Source organism: Sceloporus undulatus, chromosome 2 (genome assembly GCF_019175285.1).
Source record: "Sceloporus undulatus isolate JIND9_A2432 ecotype Alabama chromosome 2, SceUnd_v1.1, whole genome shotgun sequence".
Taxonomy (NCBI): domain Eukaryota; kingdom Metazoa; phylum Chordata; class Lepidosauria; order Squamata; family Phrynosomatidae; genus Sceloporus; species Sceloporus undulatus.
Genome location: NC_056523.1, coordinates 316190611 through 316211036, shown reverse-complemented (window position 1 = coordinate 316211036; position 20426 = coordinate 316190611). Strand labels below are relative to the sequence as shown.

General features: G+C 40.2%; 1 protein-coding gene across 2 annotated transcripts in view; it reads left to right on the top strand.

Annotated features, from left to right (window-relative positions):
* Nucleotides 1-2335: 2335 nt before the first annotated feature.
* Nucleotides 2336-20426, top strand: part of RAB27B (RAB27B, member RAS oncogene family) — a 141230-nt gene continuing 123139 nt past the window's right edge. The window contains exons 1-2 of one of the 2 annotated variants that reach the window (XM_042454720.1): nucleotides 2336-2352; nucleotides 9684-9771. The gene's annotated coding sequence lies outside the window, so the exon portion shown is untranslated. Of the gene's footprint in view, nucleotides 2353-9453; nucleotides 9537-9683; nucleotides 9772-20426 lie in introns of those variants that run through there. The other variant, XM_042454721.1, reaches the window with a different exon arrangement.

Below are 20426 nucleotides of genomic sequence, written 5' to 3'. Positions count from 1 at the left end.
ATTTGCAGCGGCACAAAACATGGCTGCTTTTTAGCGGTCCTTTTTTGCGTATCAGCGCCGTGCAATTTGGTTGCTGCGGCGCTGCTATGCAGCAACGAGAGGCAGCTCCTGGCCGCCTCTTCCTGGCGCTCTGTACTGCGCCCAAGATTGATTATGGCTGCATCTGTAATGCAGAAATAATGCAGTCTGACACCACTTTAACTGCCATGGCTCAGTGTTATGGAATTCTGGGATTTGTCATTTTGTGAGTTATTTAGCCTTTTCTGTCAGAGAACTCTGCTGCCACAACAAACTACACACCCCAGGATTCCATAGCATTGAGCCATGGCAGTTACAGTAGTTTTAAACTGAATTATTTCTGCAGTGCAGATGCAGTTTATGTCAGGGTGTATCAGACCTGAGTGTTTTTGAATTCTGTATACCTCTGAATTCTCCACAATGTGTACAAAGCTGGCATACCCATTGATACAGGGTCAAGTTCTCTCCAGGCAACAACAAAGTGAGAAATGGATATAGACAATTGTGTGCATAATTTCTGAGCCCCCTTGCCCCAAATTAGATTAATGGGAAATTAGCATTTATAAATGATAAATTTCACTCAAAATGTTGGCATGGATGTGGAGCTAAGGGGATTTACATACATATGTGGTGGGAATGCTCATTTGTTCAAGAATTTTGATCAGAGGTTAAGTAACAGATATAGGGATATATATATATATATATATATATATATATATATAATAGGGATAGAGATACTATTCCTATTATATATATATATATATTGTTTAACTCTCAGTTTAGGGGAATTAAGATTGAATAGTAATCAAAGGTATGTAATAAAACAATTTCTAAAAGCTGTCCATGCAATGATTGCTTTTGGATGGAAAAAGAAATCAAACTAGAATAAATCTTATTTGTTTAAATATATAAAAGAATACATATTATTTGATTTCCTTAGGGAAAGAAGACTTAAATATATTGGGGAAAGCAATAATGAATCATGGAAAGATAAATGGGAAATTGTGATTAAGAAAGTGGAAGGTAAAATGGGATATGAAGAAGTAAAAAGTACAATTAATGATATTTTCCACATCTCCGATAATGATTGTTAACTCGACTGAAATGTATTTCTCTTGAATGCTGTTTTTTGGGAGGAGGATAGAGGGGAAAAAACATTTTATGAAATGTGGATTGTACAATTTGCATTATGTACTGTGTAATAAAAAAATAAAAAAAGATTAATGGGAATAACTTAAAAGATAACAACAGAGTCTTGTGGCATCTTAAAAATGAACAAGTGTTTGTTCAGAATAAACTTTTCTGTAGTGCTGTCCATGAAAGCTTATGCCAAGAAACCAAAACCAAAACTTGTTACTCTTTAAACTGCTAGAAGACTTTGCATTGTTTATCCTGCAAGAGACTAATATGGCTAGCCCTTAGAAATTCTTAAAAGATACAGTAGACCTTTGGTTTCTGCTGAGGTTTGATTCCATAACAATAGCAATAGAAAACACATTTTTATGCCACTTATCAGTGAACTGTGGCTGTGAGTGGCAGCAGCACAAGCATTTAACCACTGCACCACCAGGGCTCTCTGTGGATACCAAAATCCATGGATGCTAAAGTCCCATTAAATACAATGGAACAGTAAAATGGTGTCCCTGATCTAAAATGGCAAGAACAAGGTTTGCTTTTTAGAATTTATATATATATTTAAAATATTTTCAAATCATGGATGATGGCTGAATCAGTGGATAAAGAATCCATGGACACAGATAGCAGACTATGAAGATAGTGTTCAATACCTTTTTGTACAAAAAGCATAAGCCTTTTGCTAATTGCTCATCAGTCCTCAAAGTATGTACTCCTTAACAGGAAAGGAAATTTACTAAATTATAATCTAGAAGGCATACAACAAGCAACAACAGTTCTTCAGCAGATGAGTGGATATGTTTTGGGGCTCCCCAAATTTAAATCCTTGGTCTAGGAATAATTCATTCAAAGCAGAGAGAGAAGAGGTGAATATTTGGAAGGGATCCTAAATTGTCTGCATTTCCACAAATACTCATATAAAGGTGGAAGATGCCAGCCTGGACTGTGCAAAACTCATTTGAATAAATTCCATTCTGAGAGGGTTGAGGGCAGTTGACTGTTTGAACCACCTTGGACTTTACAGGAAGGCTGTTGGACAGTTTGTGAGATTACTTGGCAGGATCTGCTGAGAAGGGCAGGCAAATCAGGAGTGAATTCTTCATGACAGAAACAGGGTACACTTCATCTCAGTTACTGCTTATTGGATTCATTTACTTCAGGCTCATTCTTGGAAGAGATTCCTTGTTTCTCATAGTTCAGGTAACTGGAATGCATTAGAAAATATCAGTAATCAGAAATGAGGGATGATCACCCCTTGCAATGTTGACCTGGAGTGCAGTGCTTTATTTTTCCACATGTACAGTTAATAGACGTTTTAAAAAGAGGGCCCAAGCACGGGGTGGGAGAGGTGATATATTTGACTAGGAACTAGAGGACCCAGATCAGATTGCATTGTTACTTTGATTACTGGGTTGTGTGTGTGTGTGTGGGGGGGGTGTGAGTCTAAAATGTAGATTATTACTGAAACTATTTATGTAAAACATATTATTTGTGTATTTCTATACGTTCAAATCTTGTAAGATGCAGGTTGGGTTTTGGGGAAGCCCATCAAAACTAGTGATGGGAAAAAAAGAACAGCATTCTGAATAGTGAGCTGCTGGTTTCGTAGGGTGCTTGTGTGTGTGTGTGTGGGAAATATGTGTGCGTGTAAAGCAAATTGTGGGCAATTTTCTGTGGGCAAAACGTACTGTATATACAGTCGGCCCTTCTTATACACTGATTTTTAAATACATTTTAATGGATTCAAGCATATACGGTTTGAAAATGTTCCAAAAAAGTATAAATTTCAAATATCAAACCTTGATTTTCCATTTTTTATAAGGGACACCATTTTGCTCTGTCATTACATTTAATGGGACCTGAGCATCCACGGATTTTGTTATACATGGGGGATCTTGGAACCAAACCCCAGCAGTTAACAAGGACCCACTGTATTTACACTGACCTGTGGAGGTTTTTTTGGGTCAATTTTTAGACTACAATTTCTAGAGTTATATGAGTATATACAATATCTACTCCTTTTAAAAAAAATCCCCTGGAGCAAGAGTGTCAGGAAAACAATTTAAAAAAATAAAGGATGTTAGTTTAAACTGTAATTGAGACTCACTAATATCCCATTTAGTTTATACCAGTATTTATTAACCTTTGTGAATTGGGAAACTGGCATTTCCCCACCCCCTACAAAGTGCCAAGCACCAATACAATATTTGTATCCATTAGCTACAGGGACAGAAACTTTAGCGAGTGGGCAGCTGATGGCTTGGACTATGGACCACAGCTCTGAGTAGCACTGGCCCATATTTTTGGCCATCAAGATGTTTTGGATTACCATTCCCACAATGCCTCAACGGGAGCAGCTTTTGATATTATTTTGGGCTAACTATGGCGCTTTCCAGACCGCCCCAAAGGGTGGTCTGTAAAGCGCTCTCATTTGCTGCCCAGAGGAGCCTCAGCGGCCAAACTGCGTGACTCCTCCACGCTGCATTTTGCGATGCGGTAATGATGCCGCAAGGTGCCAATGGCGCACTTGAGGTGTCATTACTGCACCGCGATGTGCGGACGCTAAGCGTCCACTATGTCAAGATAGTGGCACCCATATAGAATGGGCACTGCCATTTTGTACATGCTCGGCACATACTAGAGTTGGAGGTGTCCGGAAAGGACTCCCCTTTCTAACCCTAGTACGTGTGGTGCATGTACTATCGGCGCATGTAGAACGCGCCCAAGCTATGTCAGAAATTGATTTTACTTGTGGCAGAAACTCCCCCCCCCCCTTGCAGTAGCAGGCTCACCAGCTCATGTTTCCAAAGTACAGTACACTGGATCTATTGTTTTGGTGAGCTAGCCATCCATGGACTGGAGCTCCTGTGGATCGGCCTGTACCATATTAACCAATTATGACACACACCTGTGGGAACTGGGAAACAAAAAAACGTAACATCCAGGCCATGAAATTTCAAATCCATTAGTAAAAGAAGTAACTTTTTAGTTGGCCCCATAAAAGTATAACTGTTTTGCAGATTTTGGAATTTGTTTGTAACTGTACTTTCAAAACACATTAAAAGTCTCATTCCTTTCAATAGGTCAAGTCTAGTTGGGACTAGAAAATAGATTTACCCTTTAATTTCCTGATGAATCTTCCCTAATTCCAACTCACAATATATGGTGTTTGATGGATGAGAAAACAGTGTACATGTTGGCAGAGGTGGTGGGCAAGGAAGAAAAGAAGAAGATAAATGCAGATCACTGATAAAATATAACTGACAGGTTGTTAGATAGCCCAACCCAGCAGATATTAGATGTGTTGGACGACAGATCCCATCATCCCAAACCAGCCACTGAATTCTGTAGTCCAAGGCATCTGGAAGCAGTTAGGGTTGGGAAGATAACTTTTAGCTCAAAAAGAGTTAATTTAAAGCGGCATGCAACAAATTGTGCCCATAGGAAGCACATGTATGAATTTGTCACAATGAAATATACCATCTTCTCTTAGTATCTTCTCTTTTAAAGTTAATCAGTGATTCAGAATTTCCCCACCTCTGAATTAAGTTTTTAAGTCCTCTAACAACAACAAAAAGTATTTAAAATTACATTAAAATGGAAATACATTCATCATTAGTTTCCCCATATTATAGGTTATGCAGCCAAGATAATGTCATATTACAGCCTGGTAATAAATCTGGTGTTATGCAGAGAAGTGGAGAAATTAGCATAAAGGAATTATGCAGAACAATCCACTCTTATTAACTAGTTTTCTGGCTTTTTTTAAATTAAAAAAAAAATGGAAATCCAAACTATGTAGTGGCAATGTTGTGTGAAAGGAGATGATCAAACCTTTTGCTGGATCCATTGTAAAAGTGTTGATCACTCCATCCTTTAACATCACTGTTACAATCAATTTCCTCACATTGCCTTCTTAGACTATTTCACACACACACAGGCATCTATAATTTGAACCTCAAAGCCAATACATCTTACTTTAAAATACTGTAGTGGAAACTATTACACCTTCATCTCCCCCCCCCCCCAACTTTAGTTTCCTGTTAACTGACTGGTTTGGAAGGAAAAACAGAAACATCATGCAAAACACCTTAGTCAAATTACACCTGCAGGGTTCCTTCTCAGCCAAATCCAGGACTTAACTGCATGCAGAAGTCATTTGCATTCCAGCATAATACACCTCTGTCTCTAGCAAACATGGTCCAAAACATTTTGCTGCCTAAGGTGAAATAGCAAAGGATGCCTGCACACATCCAGGAACCTGAATCCAGCCAAGTTATTCTGGTATGTGACGCAGAAAATTCCACAGGTGCCTCTCGCCTCCCCTTTCCTGGCTATAAAACTACAGTGATAGGAAATTAAATAGCTAATCACTTGTTGCACTTTCATAATATTTCAGTACTTTTCCCAATTGTAAGGACAACCTAGCTAGCCAAACATTAAAACAAAAAAAGAATCCAAAAACTGAGCAGAGTAAAAGTGCATGTGTGTGTATGTGCTTCCAAGTTGCCTGTTGACTTATGACCTTCAAAGGATTTTCTTAGGAATACTCAGAGGTGGTTTGCCATTGCCGTTCTCTGAAATTTAGCCCACAACACCTGCTATTCATTGGCCACCTCACATCTCAGTACTAACCAGAGCTAATCCTGTTTAGCTCCCAAGATGAGGCAGGATCTGGTACCTTCAGGGTATTTAAGTCCCTGTGAAAGTTTATATTTTTATACATCTGTCTAGGCTCTTCTTTAGTCTGCAATACATACGTGCGCACACATGCACGCACTAACCTGCACACACACTTGTGTTGTGGTTTGGAAAAGAGGTGGTTGTATGCCTCTGTGTGCATGGCATTTTCTCGGGAATTGCAAATATTGAATTATAAAAGAATTATGTAATTCCTGTCAGGATATCCTGTGCATACAAAGGAGGGGTAAACTGGATGTGACTGTAAAAAGGAGTGACAAAGCATCATCATAATATCTTACCTGGCTATATTTGCCTTTTAAAATTGATTAGTTGCTGTAAGTTAGTCACCAACTCTGGTGACTCCTAAATGAATGTTCAGTTTTGCCCTCACAGCCCCATAGTTTCACCTCTGTCTCCATTTCCGACTTCATCTCCATCTTGTGTGTTCTGTTTCTTAGTAGTGTGACAGAATCCTAGACATCATTGGTGTGCTATTTTATATCTTCAGCACTAACTTCTCTGGCATGTCATTCTGTTGTTTCAATTGAGGAGTAGGGAGGGAGGAAAACTAATTGCTAAGGGATTAAAAACACAGAAAAATGCCTTAGAGATTATTCCCTTTTATGTTTCTGCAATCATTATGGAAGCATTTATTACTCTATAGCATTCGTAAAACATTTTGCTGGCAAATAGTGTTTGTGGACTTATTTACAAGGCAAAAACAGATATACTATGCATACATTTTCATGTGACTGTCAAAGTGGTTGTTGGATAGTATGTATCAATCAGGTGGCTTTCATATATAGCTGAAATGCAGCCCCCTGTCAACCCTATTGTCAGATTATTTCCGAGAGAGGCTAATATAATGTGTCTCTGCAGAAGAACAGCTTTATTTAATTGAAGAATAATCTAGAACAGGGATGGCAACTGTGGAAGACTGGGGGGCTGCTTTGGTCCCCCAAGACTCCTTGAAGGCCAGTACCTCCTGCCGCACTCCTAAATTGTTGTATGTGTTGTGTGCCTTCAAGCCACTTCTGATTTATGGCAACCCTAAGGCGAACCTATCATGGGATTTTCTTAGCAGGTTTCTTCAGAGGGAGATTGGCATTGCCATCCTCAGAGGCTGAGAGAGTGTTACTTGGGCAAGGTCACCCAGTGGGTTTTCATGGCCAAGTGGGGATTTGAACCCTCATCTCTAGAATCCTAGACCAACACACAAACCACTATACTGCTGCACTCCTGCAGCACAGACATTTCCGCAAAAATAAAAGGATTTTAGTTCCCAATGCCCTCCAGTGGGGGCACAGCCAGCATTTTAATGATGTTTTTTGGGCCTTTCTGGACCATATTAGGCTCATGAGATGTCCTTTTTAAAGAAAAACAATGACTCCCTGGAGGCCGTTTTGGTTTTGGCTTTTTGGAAATGTTTATTATTTATTTCTTATTTATTTATTACACTTGGAGAATCCACGCAGCCTCCAAACATGATAGAAATGCCCTCTACACCATCTAGATGCCATTGGGGGGCATATTGTTTTGCACCTGGGGGGCTCTGGGGCCACAAAACAGCCTTCAGGCTGAATTTTGCCCACTCTTGATGTAGAACAATAGCATGTATATGGGCTTCAAGCTGGATGTAGAATCACCTTTAGGTTAATATTACTACTATAGGCTGAGTTTCCCTTATCCAAAACCCAAAATACTACAAAAAACCAAACATTTTTTTCAAGGGTGGCTGAGACAGTGACACCTTTGCTTTTTGATGGGTCAGTGTACACAAACTTTGTTTCATGCACAAAAATTATTAAAAATATGTTATAAAATTACCACCAGGCTACGTGTATAAGGTATATATGAAACAGATGAATTCTGTGTTCAGACCTGGGTACCATCTCCAAGATATCTCATTATATATGTATAGGCAGGTATAGGCATTCTTATATTCATGAAGATCCGAAATCCAGAATATTGCTTTTTGCTCCCAAGCATTTGAAATAAGGGAGTCTCAGCATGTAAAATTAAGCCGTGCATCATGCCTAACCTGCACAACCCATGGGGAGGGATGATGGGAATTGCTGTCCACAATGTCTGGAGGGCCACATATTCCCCATCCTTGATGTAAAACAGTAAACTTTCCCTATGCCAACTTGGAGCAGTTTGGCAGTATATCTATGCGATTTTAATTTTTTTTTTTAAAGTCTTGCATAAACACACAAGTGCTCACAAACAACATTGGGGGGAAATCAGATTAAACCTACTATTTTCCCCCGTGCCATTTAAAAAATAATAGGTTGGATCCAGACTTATCCATTCTTAGATTATGTGCATTTAAATTAGTGGCACAGGCTAGTCATGCCTACATTAAATCCTTTTTGTTTAAATGGCTTTACCATAAAGCCCAAGGAAGTCTGGATCCAGGTTAATCTGCTTTGTGGCCATTTCTTCAGCAAAACATTGATATCCAGCTAATGCTAATTAAATATTTTGTATTGCAATTTATTGTTGCCATTATATATATTTAAAATAATTCCCCTCTGTTAATCTGATGTCTTTGGTTAAAACTGTTTGTTTGTAACACATAGTTTCTGTTCTCTCAATTGAACAGGTGCTTTTCATGCACCTCTCATTCCAGTTCTGACTTTTCTCCCCAAAAGATATATGGAGTGCATTCTTCATAGAAGCCCTTTCCCTTTTAGCTGAAAAAAATTAAAATAAGGCAAGGCTATATGTTCTTTAGTGTGGTGTAGTGATTTGACTTTTGGACTACAACTCTTGAGACTAGGGTTTGATTCCCAGCTCAGCCATCAAACCCATTGGGTGACCTTGGGTAAGTCACATGCTCTCAGCCTCAGGGGAAGGCAATGGCAAATCTCCTCTGAACAAATCTTGCCAAGAAAACCCCATGATAGGCTTGCTGCATAGTCGCCATAAGTCGGAAACTGCTTGAAGGCACACAGCAACAGCAATATGTTCTCCTACAATATGTAATAAAATACTTCCCTCATTCTTAGAATATTTACTTAGAAGTGTGTATTGGACTGCAGCCTTAATGATGACTTAAAATCATTTTTCTTAGGACAAGAATACATTTTCCCCTTGTTTTGTTTAGCAAATTGAGCAGATATTTCCTCTCCTTGTCTTCTGTTTTTTTCCTTTCTCTCTCAAAAGGAGCAAATAGGCTCTTCTTGCTGCAGCAAGGCTGGTTTTGAGCCAAGCCATTCTTTCTCTGACAACAACAACAACAACAACAACAACAACAACAACAACAACAACAATAATAATAATAATAATGTTTATTTCTATCCCACTTTTCCAATTTGATCAAAGTGGCGGACAAAATTCATATAAAATACATAATAATCAGTACAATCAATAAAACAATATATAAAAACAACATATAAAAAACTAATACTCAGCCAGCTGAGTGAGGGAATCCAGAAACATGTCACAGTCGATACCAAGATAGAGCTCTGCATCCCCTTTTCTACTCTTAGTGGCAACTGGAAACAGTCTGGAAAAGTGTCAGGAATACTGTGGCTACTAGTAGAAGCCTCAGATGCTGGCACTAGGACCTCACAGACATCCTTTTTGAAATGCTGGCTGGTAGCATGTCTGTGGTACAGTGACAGAGCCGCTCTTGCTGTTACACAAGACAACGGGGATCAGTGGCTGCAGCAAGAGCATCCTTTACCTCTTGAAAGGTATCCATTTATCTGCTTGCTGTCTTCAGCATCCTTAACCTGCCAATGGTTTTATCCATGCTCAATATAATTTTCTGCATTGTCAGATCCATAGTGGTGATATTACCTTCTCCTCCTCATACCTGTTTTTTTCCCATATATTCATAGAACAGACCGAAGCAACAGTGCCAGAAAGAAATGGGCTAGTTATTTTCCTGCTGGCAGAATCCAGAGGGACTGCTTCATACCAAAAAGTGTAAGTCAATTTGGTATGATCTTCCTTGTATTTCTCATGATGGCTTGTGCCTTTGACATGAGCAAAACACTTCCTCCCATCCACCCTGTTTATATTTGTTGGGGGGAAACATATAGGAGATCCTTAGAAATTCCAGAGAGGTGCATGTGCTATTTGCTTTCTTGTTCATTTCTTATTTGTTATGCTTATTTGTTTATGTATGATGAGAAACTGTTTTCTATTGGTTTTTCTTCAAGTCTTGTCCAGGGCCACTAAGGAGAGAGCAAGCAGCTTAGTTATAACAAGACTGATGAGAGTTAAAATTAGGAAGATGTCACTGAGATGGGAAACAAAAGTACCTGGATTTAATCCACATTAGTCCCATTGTTTTGGGGGAAACAAGACAGTTTTCAATCAGACTACTTTGATATAACTGGATTGTGTACTAGATTCCAAGGGCCAACTTCAGTCCCTATATTGGGAGAAAGGCAGGATATAAAAAACATAATAATAATAATAATAATAATAATAATAAGGGTGTGACAGGGTCTGAATTTAAAATATAAAGACTGAGTGATTTTTCACCATGTCACCACAAACCTTTAAAAATAATTTGGGTGCTGTAGAAGAAAGTATTCAATCTCTCTTCAGGCAAATTGAGATGAATGCTAGTAATTGCTTAGGAACAGTTAGTATAGGGAGAAGTCCCTCCATGTAGTGGTTGTATAGTATTGTGTGCCTAAATTTTGAGGGATAAGGAGTATCACTCAAAAACCCAATACTACTGCTTCCTCCCCCATGACATCCTAGACATTATTAATCTTTTGGAGTTAGGTTTAGTGCTGCTATATTCTATGTTGTTTATTGTCTAGACTTGATTCACTTAGAAGCAGATACTTTTTCAATAAGATAAAGAGCTAACCCAAACTAAATGTAACAAGCAGAATTGGATCTGGTTTAATAAAAGGCAGCAAGATGTGGCAAGAACATTAGTTATGGGGAAAGCAGCAGAGCAATAGTTAGAGAAGGGGTATATCCTCTTGCCCATCATCTTTCCACTATGCATTACACCATTACTGCATTTAGATATTTAGAGATGAACAGAGCTATGACTTCATACCTGATGCTAATATCTAGTTTGTCCTAGATCAGAAGGCTTACTAGAGTCTAGTTATTTTATTCATTTTTTAAGGGACTGGATTTAGCAGAGCCTTTGGCTGAGGTATTGCTTGTCCAAGAATACAGGAATGATTTTTCTTTGTACTCCTGGACAAGATGGCTGTTACTCGTAGAACTTTGTTCCTTAATGTTTCCTTCCAAGTCACTGTTAGTCACAGTACCCAGAGGCAGTTTATCCCTATTCTATAGCTGTTTTGACTTCCCTTTGGCAATAAAGTATCTGGTCTGATACTGGTATGGCATACAATTTATCTCCTTAAAGTCTTTAACTACAAGATTCAGAAGGGTTTAGGAGTCTTTTAGTGATCCTCCTTAAATAAAGATAGTTAAGGAGCAGATGTGCAACCCTGAACTGAAATATGCCATAGATTGAAAGAGAATAAATATTGTACCACCCAAACTGTAAAAAGACATGCAGGCTTTGGATGTTGCCTGATATAAAGTTCCATCATGTATACTTACAGAAATAAAATACTTGTTTCCTAGTGAGTTTATTTGCACAAGGGAATGAAAGCATTTGAATACAGAAATGCTTCATTCTATTACTGTAACTGGTTGAGGAGAATGTGTTGATTATGTGTTTGTGTATAATTTCATTATTAATACTATAGATGGTTTTACATGGTTTTGATGGGCTTCTTAATGTAAACTGAGAACAGAAGTTGGTCTGACTTGGAGGAACATTTCAGTTTTGCTTGAGAGTCCGTCACAGCATTTTCGGTTGTTCTGTGGGCCGGGCCATCTGGTGGTTTTGTTATTTCAGCAGCCACTATCCTCGTGGCTAATGCCAGCTTTACATAGTTGTGATCCCATGCTCAGCCAACAACAGAGTTAACAGCCCAAAAAATATCTACAAAAAGAAAAACAAACAAAAAGCAATGCTGGCACATCCACCCACAACATCCCTGAAAACTCCAAGACCACCCACCAGTCACAACATTCCCTACATGACGGCTTCCATGTATGAGCCAGGCAGGAAAGCCAACATATGGTGACTATGGGAAATGCCACAGAGGTATCAGCCTACATATACTCACAGAGCAGAAGCATAGTCTGAGAAACAGATGACAACACCTTCCCTATTACGAGGCTGAGTGGTCAGGAGGCCAGCATGAAAGACCCAGAGGTTTCCTAGGCAAAGACTTTGAATTTGGCTGGGCTGTGCAAGCAACAATGCACACTGAAGACATATGTAGAGCAGGGTTTTACCCACTTTTTTTCTTCTTACAAGGAGGGAAGTAATGAATCATATGAATAAGGACAATGAATAAGGATTAATTCCCCTTGCTAGATTACCTGCCATAACTCTTGGCTTTCAGCTCCCATCTACTTTGGCAGCTCTACATTGCTTGATTGTGACAAAACCCCACAGAGGAACATCTAGCTTTCTACTTTGATCTGCCTCACACTGTGGAATGTGGAATATGTTTTGATGTGTTAAATGACTTTCCAGTTGCCTGTGATGAAGCAGTGATGAAATGGATATGATAATTTGGAACGGAAAGCAGTTGCAAGTTTCACCAGATGGTTCCTGTAACTTACATAAAAAAAATAAAAAATAATTTTTTTAATTTATATACCGCTTTTCTTAAAAAATCAAAGCGGTTCACATCATATATTACGTACAATAACATAACAACAATAACATTAAAACCATCAGCAACAACAACACTATAAAATACAATTAAAAACTCATGACAGCGTAACAATGCTGTCTGGAGGAGAAGGGGAGGTCTATAGGAGTCAGAAGTCAGGGTATGCCTGCTCAAAAAGGTGTGTTTTCAAACCCTTCTTGAAGCGGTCTAAGGAGGTGGCTGAGAGGAGCTCATTGGGAAGCGAGTTCCAGAGTTTAGGGGCTGAGATGGAAAAAGCCTTCTGAGAGGTGGTGACTAATCTGGCCTCTGGAACCTTCAGCAAATGCTTCTCAGCAGATCTGAGTGTGCGGGGCGGATTATATGGGGAGATGCGGTCCTCTAAGTACCCTGGGCCCAAGCCATTTAGGGCTTTATAGGTAATAACCAACACCTTGTATTGCGCCCGGAAGCGAATAGGCAGCCAATGAAGGTCTTTAAGGACCGGTGTTATATGACTGGCCCTGGATGTACCAGTGACCAGTCTTGCCGCCATATTCTGTACCAATTGCAGCTTCCGGTATGGTACAAGGGTTGCCCCATGTAGAGCGCATTGCAGAAGTCCAAATGAGAGGTTACCAGAGCATGTACTACTGTTTCAAGGTCCCCCCGGCCCAGGTAGGGACGCAGCTGGCGTATCAACCGAAGCTGATAACAGGTGCTCCTAACCATCGCATCCACCTGAGATGTAAGGTGGAGTGACGAGTCAAGGAGCACCCCCAGACTGCGTACTGAGTCCTTCTCGTTCAGAACAGGTGGAACCACCACCATCCCCGGGCCAGGGGATAAGTGCTCATGGAGGGTATTTGGTAGGCTTGCAAGAAAGGGTGCTATCATTTAGGCCATCCTTCCCCACCACAAGACCCTCCATATACTTTGGGCTAGAAATTCCATCATTGCTGACCATTGGTCGTGCTGATGTGGCTGATAATATAGTTGTAGTCCAAAACATCAGGAAGGCACCACATTGAGGAAGGCTGATCTAGATGTTCTATGTGCCTTGTGTAGTTCTTCATTCACTTGGCTACTCCTCTGATGGCTATGTTTTGGAAGGCTCAGTTGCTGGGGGAGACAGTTTACTCTACTAGACAATATCCTTCCATCCAGTGCAATGGTATTGCATTGGAACACTGTTCTGCAGCATGTGCCCAGGCTGTCGTTCTGTATAGAATGAATGTTTCCACTGATAGTAGCAAGTTCTCCCTTACTGCTTGTGTTCTCTGTGTAGGAGATGCTGTTAAAATTTATTATATAAAAATTACATTGTTGCTGTTGTCATTTCTAACTTATGGCAACCCTATCATAGGGTTTTCTTAGCAAGATTTTGTTTCAAGGAGGTTTGCCTTTGCTGAGACTGAGAGAATGTGACTTTTCCAAAGTCACTCAGTGAGTTTCTGTGGCTGAGCAGAAATTTAAACCCTGTTTTCTATTGTCATGGGCCAACGCTCAAACCACTGTACCAAGTTAGCACTTTAAAATTGCTTTTGTTGTTGTTAACTGCTCTCAGGTCAACCCCAACTAATGGTAACCCTGTGGATGAGACACCTCCAAGATTCCTTATCCTCCACTGCTCTGCTCAGTCCCTGCAAACTCATGCCTGTGACTCCCCTGATTGAGTCATCTTGCTTGTGGTCTTCTCCTCCTTCTTTCCCCCTCTACGGCCTCATTCCCACTTACCTGAAATTCAGATTCCTGATTCGATTCCTGAAACTGGTTCTGCAAAAACGTGGTTCCCACTATGTTTGCACCAGTTTCAGGAATTGGTTCAGGAATAGGCAAGTGACAAGGGGCAGCTCGATGGCTCAGCCATCCCCAGCCCAGACTCCTTATTGGTTTCTTTGGCCACTGACTGGCTTCCCTGCGGCCCTTTTAAAATGTTCTGTGGCTGGGGAAGCCAGAAGGAGGTTGCAGAGAAGCTGGGGGAAGCCAAGAAGGAGGTTGCAAGGCTTCCGGCTTCTCTGTGACCTCCTTCCAGTTTCCCTGGCTGTGGAAAATTTTAAAAAAAGGTGCAGGGAAGCCGGTCAGTGACCAAAGAAGCCGTTAAGGAGGCTGGCCTAGGGACGTCGGGGCCAGTAGAGGCCAGTGATGGGCTGGGCCATGCCAGCTGCCCCCAGGGCCAGGTTGCCAATGGGAACCAGGGTAGATTCGAATCCGATTCAAATCTGCCTGGTTCTCACATGGGTTGAATTGGTTTATTTCTAAATAAATTGATTTGGCCCCCAAAACACCCCATTTTACCAGCATTTATTTGATGCGGGTTAAATGGGCAAAAGTGGACAAAAAGTATGCCCCCCTCTTTCTGAATTGATTTCTGAAATGGGATTCAGTGGGAACCATGCCCTTTCAACCTGGATCACGATCTGGATTAAAAGGTAGTGGGAACACTCCCTACCTTTCCTAGCATTATTGTTTTTTCTAGTGAGCTATGTCTTCTTATTATGTGGCCAAAGTACTTTAGTATCATGTGGCCTAAATGTTCTGGATTGATCTGTTCAAGGACCCATTTGTTTTACTTTTTTTTCTGTATATAGTATCCAAAGCACTTTTCTCCAGCATCACATCATGAATGTTTTGATTTTCTTTCTGTCTCATTGGCGGGTTACAAAGTTTGATGCCCCTTGCCCTATCACGGACTCAGTCCGTACAAAATGGCAGCGCCCTGTTCATATGGGCGCTGCCATTTTGACTTAACGGACGCTCTGCGTCCGCACGTGGCGCCCCAGGAGTGACGCCACGAGTGCGCCCTTTGGCACTCGCAGCGCCTCTTCCGGGGCCTGAGAAGGAGCGCGATTTCCGTGCTCCTTCTCTGCAGCATCCAGGAGCCGCGCCGTTTAAAGGCTGCAGCTCCCCGACGCTGCAAGCGGCGGCGGAGGGAGAGTGCTGCAACCTGGCGGTTTGTAACCCGCCATAATTACCATTTACTACAGGGATGCAGATGGGAGACACTTGGCATGTATACCTGACTCATAATGCTAAGGTGGTAAATAGTGCTCCTGAACATTGCCACTTGGGCATCCAGTAGCAATAGCCAGTCCAAAAGCATTTCTATTCATACCTATATTCCATAACCTTCATTGAACTTGTGTGTGTGTGAGAGAGTGTGATTGATGGAGAAGCATGTGCAGGGGAAGCAATCACGAAACTATAGTATCCATGCAGCAGGATGTTAGTGTGAAAGACCTGACGTAAGAGTTGTTTGAAAAAAGTGGCAGAGGGGATCAGCTTCAATAACATATTTAAGGGGGAATTTGTCATTAAAAATCACAGAACATGAATTGTCAATTTATTTATATATTTGGTTATTTTATATCCTGCTCTACCTCATAAACCCTCAGCATGGCTAACAAAATTACATAAAAACACAAAATTAACATAACAAATTACCTAGAATTTGTGAAGTGAAGGCATAAATCTCTATGGTTTTAAAAAAAGAACGAGTTAATTTTTCTGCTGAGGTTGATATAGATATAGGTAATATGGAACCAAAACAAATCAAAATACAGCAGGAAAAGTAATTTTTTTAAAAATCACATCTTGGATAAAAGTTACTTTTGGGGGGCTACGACTGCTATAAGCCCCCACCCAGTTTGCTGGCTGGGAGATTCTGGGCATTGTACTCTAAAATACAATTTTTACCAGCCTCTGAATTTAATCATGAATATATTCAAGAGTGGTCTCTCAGGCCTCACTATTTTTACTCCGCTGAAATCATTCTGCCAAACCAATTACTAAAACATGAACTCCATCCTCCACATGTTATGAATTAGTAGTCAAATGTGGTTCAGGAACAAAGAAAGTTGCAGGCCATACATGGTCATTTTTAAAGCCCTGATTGCTGTAAAGATTTGCTACTTTTGACCGTTATCAAAGGCAAATATCTATTTCATCCAATGTGTATACAAGTTGGATAACCTGAAGCACAGAGCTGATTAAATTAGGAGAGTGTAAATCCCAATGTCAACTGAACTTACTTGCATCAAGCATAGACCATGTAAAATCCTTAGACAAAATGGACAGCCATGTAACTGCAATGCATAAAAGCAGTGGTAAAGGTGTTTCTGGCAGTGTCCTCTTTCAAGGCATCCCATAAATGTGGATAATAGTGTTTCTGTAAATTTCTGGAAGACTACACAATAATTCTGAATTTCTGTGAGATATGCTACTTCAACAGCTCTTGGATTTTTAAAAAGCCCTATCATAGAAGATTGACAACATACATATAAAAGTTAAAATTCCTTTGACAGTCAGTATGCTGTCAGTTGAATGATCATCATAACTCCTACAGGTACTTTGTGAGGATAGTGTCTTGTGGTATTGATTATTGTTGATTGTTGCTTTGCCAATTATTGTTGCCTAGAACGACCTTACACAATAGCTTCCAGAATAGCCCCCATTTCCCCACCCCATCTCACTCCAACTGAAACACTTAGAAATATTTACTTTTGTTTTCCTGTCCTCAGAATTCAGACTACAATTCCCTAAGGGAAGCATTGACTCCCACTCTCTTAGCTATCCAGCAAACCTTTAAACAATAACAGATTTTTCATATATTCATGTATCAGCAGTGATTTATGTTCTGGAAATTACTTCCCAAAATGAAAGTGGGAGATCCTTTAGATACCCAGTTTAGCACAGATAGGCCCAGTACAGAACATGGAAAAGGGGCGATCCGCAGCCACCCCTTTCTGCACCAGGTTGGGGGCAGGTCAGCCTCACTGGCAGCCCAGAGGTCCCAATCCAGCACTTTTCCAAGCCGCGGAGAAGCAGCAAAATGTTGTTTCTCTGTGGCCTGGAAAGAGGTGTCCATGGGGCTTCATGCCACCGGACAGCCTGACAAGCACGGCGAAGAGGAGAAAGGGGCCACGCTTTGTATGGATCATCCCACGCTTTGTATGGATGGCATGCTTCCAAAATGGTTGCTGTCCATACAAACTAGGGCTGGGGAGCGTGTGGTTGCTGCACGCTCCCCAGTCCTAGTTTTGACCCAAGGACGACACTTCTGCAACATCCGTATCAGGCCAAAGATTGCTTCAATATTTCTTAAAGACAACATTTTTAATGAATAATTCATCATAATCACTGCCATCATTAACATTATCAAGATCATTGTTGTTGTCTTGTGCCTCCACGTAGTTTCTGACTGATGGTAACCCTAAGGCAAACCTATCAATGGGTTTTTTGGGGGCTGAGAGTGTATGACTCACCCAAGGTGATCCAGAGCATTTCCATGGAACAGCGAAGAACTGAACCCTGGTCTCCAGAGTTGTAGTCCAATGCTTGAATCACTATAATGCTCTCATACCTCCCCTTTATTCTTGATTGCAAAATAGTGAACATTGTGAAGGGCATTGATTATTTTATTTATTTATAGAATTTATATCCCACCTCTCTCTTGAGATGGGGTTCAACATGACTTTGTTGTTGTAGTTGATGTTCTGTGCCGTGAAGTCATTTTTGACTTCTGGTGACGCTAAGGTAAACCTATTATAGGGTTTTCTTGGCAAGAATGGTTCAGAGGAGGCTTGCCATTGCCATTCTCTGAGGCTGAGAGCATGTGACTTGCCCAAGGGCTCACTCAAGGTGGCTTACAGTAATTTTTAAAAAGATGAAACTAAAATATTAGTTTACAAAGTTAGAAAAGAGTTAAATAATAATATTATTTTAAAAGCATGATTAAAACAATGTAAAACATTTAAAACATAATCACCAGTTAAACAAAAGAAGTAAAAATACAGCATACCACTTCACACAACACTTCTGCTCCGTAATTAAAATTCAAAGGTGTAAAATTAAAATTAAAAATGTCTTAACCTGCCAGTGGAAAGAGAGTGGACAAACATCAGGTGGTTCTGTACAAACTGAAGAATCAATGGCCCGTTCCGCAAGGGCCTTTGCGCCGCCCCCATCACGTGCTAGGGGTTGGCCGAGGACCTAGCATCCATACCAGCCTCACCCCTAGCATGTGACGGGGGCGTAAAAATGGGGGTGCCCTATACACATGGGCGTGGCCATTTTTACGTGCTGGACGCTTAGCGTCTGCACGTCCCCCTTGCCTTGCGATATCACGAGTGCACCATTTGCGCACTCATGCATCGCAAGCATGGCGCAAAAAGAAGCCGCTTTTTGCGGTTTCTTTTTCCGCCACTGGGAAGCCTCCCCGTTTGGAGGCTGCAGCTTCCTGGCAATGGAATTGGAGGCGGCGGCAGACCACAGCTTTCAGGCGGTCTGTAACGCGCCAAAGTTTTTATTAACAAGCTACAATGATTGCATCTTTTTTAGTGTTGCCTGCAAGTGATACAGGGCTCAGGGTTTTGCCCAAGACTTTTTTTTTTAAAGGTTTTTTTTTTCTTTATTTCACAAAAAGAGAAAATAATTACAAACAAAAATCATTCCATATTACATACAATTTTCTCTTAACCCATCATATCCTACTCCTTTCCCCCTCTCCCTCCCTCTCCCCCCTCCCCCTCCCAATCCTAATATACTTTACATTCTCTTATGTATTACTATCTCTACACCTATATATTTTCCTATTCCTTCACTCTACTTCTATACTCTTCCAGTATTGTACAATCAAGTTCCAATCTTCTTCTTCATCTTCCTCTTCCACTTCTTCCTCTCTATCTTCTCTCAGCTTTCTGGATAATTTATCTGATTCTCTCATGTCCAGTACTCTTATAAACCATTCCTCCAGAGAGGGTATCTGATTCCCTTTCCACTTTTGGGCATATATCACTCTCACTGTAGTGATCATGTATAACATAATTTTCCAGTACTTTTTTTCAATTTCTTTTCCTAATTTACATGTCATGTTCAAAAGGTACAATTCTGGATTCTTTGGAATCTCCCTTCCTATTATTTCTCTTACTACAGAGTGTATGTTATCCCAAAATTGCTTCGCTTTCCTACACGTCCACCACATATGATAAAAGGTCCCTACAGCCTTCCCACATTTCCAACAAGTTTTGTTTGCATCCTTATACATTTTTGACAATTTGACCGGAGTCAAATACCATAAATAAAACATTTTGTAATAATTCTCCTTTAGGTTTTGTGCTAAAGTAAATTTGTTAGTCTTTAACCACGATTTCTCCCATGCCTCCAGATTTATATTATGTCCAATCATTTGACTCCATTTAATCATATTATCCTTTATACCTTCTTGCTCCAACTCTCTTTTTAGCAGTTCTTTATAGTATTTCGATATTTTTTCTTTTTTTGTTTTTCACCAATTATACCATCCCACTCATTTTTCCTTCTTTCTATACCTTCTTCTTTCAAATCTTTCTTAAACCTTTCCTCTAATTGCTTATATGGGAACCATTCTAATTTTATTCCCTCCTTCTCCAGCTTCTCTCTAGATTTCATTTTCCAAGTTGTTCCTTCTCCCTCTTCCAACATTGTTTCATATGTAATCCAGTATTCTTGTGTCCTTTTAAATTTCCCAAAGTGTGCCTCCTGTGGTGACGTCCACCTTGGTATTTTGTTGTAAAAATTTTTCTTTCCATGTTCCCAAATTCTTAACAATCCTTTTCTTATTACATGATTTTTAAATTCCTTATCTTCTCTCCATTTATTATACATTAAATATCCGTGCCACCCATATTTAATGTTATGCCCTTCTAAATTCAACAGTCTCTCATTTTTTTAGATTAATCCAGTCCTCTACCCATACCATCCCACATGCATAATAATACGTTTGTATATCCGGTGTTCCCAAGCCTCCTCTTGTCTTATCATCTATTATACTATTCCACTTGATCCTTGCCTTTCTTCCAGCCCAAATGAACTTTGCCAGTTCTTTTCTCCATTCCTGGAAACACTTATCACTATTAATTATTGGGAGGTTTTGAAAAATGAACAACA